At 32.6% G+C, this 6,776-nt stretch overlaps 1 protein-coding gene across 1 annotated transcript in view; it reads left to right on the top strand.

Annotated features, from left to right (window-relative positions):
• Positions 1-3,813: 3,813 nt before the first annotated feature.
• LOC117103333 (histone deacetylase 6-like) overlaps positions 3,814-6,776 on the top strand; it is a 77,421-nt gene continuing 74,458 nt past the window's right edge. Inside the window, exon 1 of the mRNA XM_033243872.1 lies at positions 3,814-3,966. The gene's annotated coding sequence lies outside the window, so the exon portion shown is untranslated. The remainder of the gene's footprint in view (positions 3,967-6,776) is intronic.

Here is a 6,776-nt window from a genome sequence, read left to right as displayed (position 1 = left end):
ATATACACTATATATATATATATATATATATATATATATAAGCGCCTCGAGGTTGTGTCAACGTGAGGCGCTAAATAAATCCTGAATTATTATTATTATTATTATTATATGTGTGTGTGTGTGTGTGTGTGTATATACATACAGTATATAACGCTATGCATCAGTGTATACAATTAGCTCATAAAACCAGTGCATCTTTCTAGAAGAGAAATAACATCCGAAAGAACTGAAGCACTGACAGATTGACCAGTATATAAATAATTAGATTACATTATCATAATTAATTATTAGATTGACCACCATTAATTGTAGTCAGTAGACTTGGCCACACCATTGAAAAGCCATACATTAGCTCATGTCATCAATACAAATTATGTTTTAATTTGATATTAAGAACTTAGGCATAATTGTAATCGATACTGTGACTTTGACATCCTAATCGTTCTTCCAGAATTGACGCTATTATTAGTGAATTACGCCCACACTTGATTGATTGATTGCAATTAGATATCACTGTGGGATCTATAGTTTCATCCTTTAGCATCCGTCCAGTCACATGCTTTATATATATTTAATGACGAATAATTTTAATTCAAACGAAATTCATGATTTAATTTGATTATTGTCATGATAATCATCGTCTACATAATCATCGTCATTATCATAATGATCGTCATTTTTCAGCATAGTATTATTATTATTATTATTATTATTATTATTATTATTATTATTATTATTATAAATTCAATCATTTAGTAACAATTGTCGTAGTAGTAATTTCTATGGCAATTTATATACCTAATCGGTATCCTGGTGTGTGTGGTAGCTCTTACACAGTAACTTGATTCTCCACTAAGGGTCTCTTCACTGAGCTACCTGGTAAACCGGTGCCAGTTACTCCAGTCTGTCTACAGCATGGGTTGAATGGACCAGTACACCGGGGTAACTCCATACTCATCTCCAATGATTTATGCCTACTGTATTAAAATGTCTTATTAGTGCAATATTTTACAGACTGTGGACATCAAACTAATATAAGCCTACATCAACTTGTCGATGCTTTGTGTGTAGAGTGCTCCATTGAATATTGTTGGTGTTGGACGTTATATTTATAGTTTTGATGGATAGGCCTACAGTTGGGTATAACGAGTGAAGGACTTAACGTGTGGCTACGAAAAAATAGTTTATTAGGAATCAGTAAAAGCATATGTATGCCTAATTCATTCTTTTCCCCCCTATTTATTTGTATATCGAATTCTCCCTAAACAATACAAGCGAGGCATATACATATATATATATATATATACATATATATGTAATATGTGGGTGACCCACACATTATATATATATATAATATATATATACTATATATATAATATATAAGTACTATATATGTATATATATATATGTATAAATGTATATATATATATATGTACATATATGTATATATATATGTCTATATATATATATACCGTATATAATATATATATATATATATCTAACGATATCAAGCTGTTGCTGATTGTTGTTTTTCAGTATGTTTTCAATATATATATATATATATATATATATTTATATATTTATATATATACACATATATAAATATACACACACACATATATATATATATATATATATATATATGATATATATATATATTTTTTTAATGTAGGCCTACATTTTCGAGATACTCTAACAGAGTTATGTTTGGCATGATGCATGCTATTTGCAACTCTTTTTTAACAAGCTTCTGAGAGCGTTCAATTCACATGATATACATTATTCAAATAAACACTTGATTGAAATTCATGACTTATACTATATTATCCATAGGCCTACTTCCCAAACAATTCAAGTGTAGGCTATATGTAGATCTGTGAATTCGTAATTAGGCCTGTTGTTGAATATACGCGCCATAGGCAAGTGATTGAAATTTGTCCAATGAAGTGCACAACTGTAATATAAGGTACATAGATAATACGTGGTTGGAATAATCCATGTTATGTGAAGTATTTGCGTTGCCATAAGGCTAATGATTTCTCTACACAATTGTTGCATATTAATGATATACTGTACCATCTGTCATAATTAAAGGATAACCATAAAATATTCTGTTAAAACACAGCAGCTCATTTGAGGGAATCAATAATGTAATTATATTTAACAAAAAAAAAAAAAAAAAAAAAAAAAAAAAAAACAAAACATATTTGGCAAATGTGGCATTTTGTTGCTATACGGTAGCCTATAATACAAAATTGGTTATTTAGTACAAATTTATAAAGGCAATTCGTGAAACTTACTGAAATGAAACATGCATATATCTTGATTTGACTTAGGGGTGTTACCATCTTGGTAACAGATCAGACACCAAGAGGGTATTTGTATTAAATAACTAATTTTGTATATACATATAGGATATATTTTATAAATAACGAAAATCACTATGCATGCTAGACTAATTTTTGATGTATTTTAATCGTAGGTATTTCTAATGTAAATTATTTTAATAAGTAGTTTTTATATTTTAAGACGATTTTGTACTGTTTTATGGATGTTTTTGTACAGATCCTGATGAAGAGCGTAAGCTCAAAAGCTTGATGATTAAGACACGTTTTATTCCATCCAAGCCTCCGACTATTTCTTTCATCTATATAATATTATAATATATATATATATATATATATATACCATTGATGGTTTATATTATGTATATATATATATACATATATAAATCACCAATGGTACATACAGTGTTTAATAAGGAAATGTTGGAACATCGTAGACTACCCTGTAGCTTTCTAACGAATAAGGTCTTATGAAAAATTATTGTGTAATAGAATGCCTCCGACGGGATTCGAACCTGCGACCTCTCGCTGACAAGGCGAGTGTCATAACCACTAGACCACGAAGGCTTAATGGTTGAACAGGTCCAAATACCCGTCGGGAACATTGTTTTACACAATGCTATGCCTCAAGAGGGCGTTCGGCCAGATAAATCTGGAAATACGGCTAGAAATACTGTCGTATATTATATATGATATTGAAGGAAGTTAGCCGTTAACACTGTTGAATAAATATAATATAGATCATCAATGGTACATATACAGTGTTTATAAGGACATGTTGGAACATCGTAGGCTATCCTGCGCTTTAACGAATAAGGTCCTATGAAACTATCCGTCCATTATCGGACAGTTAAGTAATAATATACTTTGCTGTATTTATTTACAGTAGACTCTTAAAAATTTGCTGGTAATCAATTTACGGATTTTTTTTTGTAATAAAAAATTCTGTAAAGCATTGAAAACTATTTTTTTTCCGATCTGATTCCGGTTGGAAGTTATCTTACTTGATCCCTTTAAATTGTTTTTATTTTTATTTTTTTGTTGCTTTCAGATTTGTTTGGCAGTGGGTGTGTTGTACACCATAATTCTGATTGGATTTAGGCAATAAGAATTAAACATTGATTTAAGGCATGGTGTAACAATTGTGCTTACTGCATTGTTTGTCTAGCTTTATGTTGTTGTTTTTCTTGTTCATTCATTAGCTAATTGACTGCACCACTTTCTTGTGTACTGCCACTGATAAAAAAAGTATTATGTCAAATGAATATTATTATTATCATTATTATTATTATTATTATTATTATTATTATTATTATTATTATTATTATTATTATTATTATTATTATTATTATTATTATTATTATTTATTTATTTTAACGTTGATCCGGATCTGGGTGAAATACGTACCCGTACACGGAAAACAGACAGGTGGTCGGTACACTTTTAGGTTCCTGTTGAGGGCGCTCAATTAATAAAAAATAAAAAATAAAACAAACAATAATAACATCAATGAATACACAGTGTACTGTATTTGTTGAGAAGGGAAAGAGTCTTTGGCACCTTGCGGTAGTAGGCTAGTTGGCAACGAATCTGAGTAAACCTTGGCCCACTGTATGTTCTGGTACGTCGACATGTCTTATTTTAAATTTTCTGTGTTTTTTTCAGTGGCATGTGTTCACTACTACTGTGGGCCTAGCTAGGCCATAGGGTCTAGCTAGGCCTAGGGTAGGCCTAGCCTTGGCCTTTTTTGTCATGAACCGTGGTACTACTAGGCCTAGGCCTAGTACTAGCTAGACTGGTCGAAACCTAGGTAGGCCCTACTTCTCGATAGCTTCCTATGCATTTATACAGATCTCCTAGACCTAGGCCTAGACTAGAGCGAGGGCGGCGGGATAGGGCTAGACTTTAGTCTGGACCTTGTCCACTAGGTTCAGACCTAGGCCTAGGTCAATTTAAACATGAAACTGGTGCTTGTTTAATTTAAATAATATTCTGTGAAACTTATTTGCTGGCTGTGTAAACTAGGCTGTAGGCCTAGATGTGTTTTATTCATTGTTTTATCCTTTGTTATTCACGCACTGGGGTAGGCCTAGGTTTCGAGTCTCAAACATCGCAATGTTTTGGGCTCGATGCTGTAGACAACAGCCCTATGCGTGCGAGCACGTACGACTAACCTGCACGATGTAGTCTGGTTCGCTGAACCTCCTGCAATTGTACGCCATGACCCAGGGACCAGGATAGGCTAAAGGTACATTATATTTTATCAATTCGTTAAGATTCTAATCCTGAGGGTACATTGACAATCTATTTTCGAACGCAAAATAGCAAATGAGGTCAGGAAGAATCCTAAAAGTTTTTGGAATTACGTAAAGAGCTGAACAAAAATTAAAAGTTGTATACCAGACCTGCAAGATGCAAATGGAGAATTAGTACTACAGATAGAAAAAAGGCTGAAGTCTTAAATGAGTATTTTGCTAGTGTTTTTACTAAGGAGGACACATCCTCTATACCAGCTTTGATCCCTCGGGCTATTACACAGACTTTAGACAGCGTTGTTTTTGATATATATGAAGTGGAAAAAGAATTATAAAATTTAAACATCTTTAAATCACCAGGGCCAGATGGCATCCCCTCAAGAGTTTTAAAAATGTAAAGGAATGTAAAGAAGAGATATCTAAAACCCCTGCAACAAATTTTTTCAAAATTATTTGCAGAAGGAATACTTCCACGGTCATGGAAGCAGGTGGATGTAATAACAATCTATAAAAAAGGGATAAAAAAAGATCCAGCAAACTACCGTCCAGTTAGTTTAACATCTGTTGTAGGAAAAATCATGGAGACCATCGTCCAAAATCGGATAATGCTGCATTTAGAAAATAATCTAATAAATGATGACCAGCATGGCTTTCGTAAAGGGCGATCTTGTCAAACTCAATTGCTAGGAGTTATGGAAATATGGTCGAAAGCATTAGATGAGGGAAACAGCATTGATTGTGTGTATCTAGATTATCGAAAAGCATTTTACAGCGTCCCACATCTTAGGCTTCTGGAAAAATTATAATCTTATGGAATTGATGGAAGTTTACTGAAATGGTTAAGATGTTTTCTCATTGGTCGTTCTCAAAGAGTTTGTGTAAATGGAGTTCACTCAACGAGTAAACCTGTAACTAGTGGAATCATTTATATAAATGACTTGCCGGAGTCATTAAGGTGCAGCACTAAACTCTTTGCTGACGATACTAAAATTTTTTCAGTCGTATTTAATGCACATGAGGCAAACCTTCTACAGAATGATCTAGAGGAAGTTTGGAAATGGTCAGTGAAATGGCAAATGCCTTTTAACAAAGAGAAATGTAAAATAATACATTATGGAAAACATAATAAATTTTTTAAGTACACCATGGGAAACACCACAAATAAAATGGAACTCAAGGCGGTAAATGCAGAAAATGACTTTTGGGTGTTATTCGACAAGTCGCTAACATTTTCGGATCACATTGCAGATATTGCAAAAAAAGCAAAAACTGGGTATAATTAATAGAACATTCACATCCTTGGACCAGAATAGTTTGCTTTTATACAGAGTATTGCAATATAATTTGGAGTACCTGCTTCAAAAAAGATGAAGATGCTCTGATAAAAGTTCAGCAAAGGCCCACAAGGCTTTTTCCTCAAATTCATCATCTTCGATACAATGAGAGACTAAGACATCTGAATCTACCAACCTTAACATACAGAAGGAAAAGAGCAGATATGCTGCAAATATTTAAAATTATCCGGGGGTGTGATAAGGTTCAATTTAGCGATTTTTTAAAAAGAAATGAATGCACATCTACTAGAGGTCACCAATGGAAAATTCAGAAAGTTCATGTGAAATCTAAGTCTCAACAAAATGCATTTTCGTTTAGAACAATCAATTCTTGGAACGCTTTTACCAAACTCGATTGTGGATTCTCTTACAATCAACCAATTAAAAAACAGTCTACAAAAACACTGGTCAAACCATCCGCTCAAGTTCAATCCATACGCACCAAAAGAAGAGTCAAGAGGGACACATAAGCTATAAAAAAGCTTCACGTCTCTACATCCAGGTAGATCCAGGTAGGTAGACATTAGGGCAAATAGAAAAATTTATTAGATTATCACTCCATCCACGTCAACAATTCGGGAAATATTGATACAGAAATAAAAAAAAAAAAAATTTGCCGCATCAATTATTTCAACAGCCGTTAAAAATAACAATGCGATTTTGTGACTAAACTATAAAATTTAACCAGTTTTTATACAATATTTTCTATTATAGTACTAGCCAAATATAAAGAAAACACCCTCCCTCATCATTTTTTTTAAAGAGTTATAGTCTAATAATTTTTTCTATGTGCCCTTACAAATCTAATTTTAAATGCCAAGTGTTACATACTAGCCTAAATA

This window comes from Anneissia japonica, unplaced genomic scaffold (assembly GCF_011630105.1).
Source record: "Anneissia japonica isolate Jap-2015-1 unplaced genomic scaffold, ASM1163010v1 scaffold287728_len311106_cov174, whole genome shotgun sequence".
NCBI lineage: Eukaryota > Metazoa > Echinodermata > Crinoidea > Comatulida > Comatulidae > Anneissia > Anneissia japonica.
Note: the sequence above shows the minus strand (reverse complement) of the source record. Positions and strands in the feature narration are given on the sequence as shown.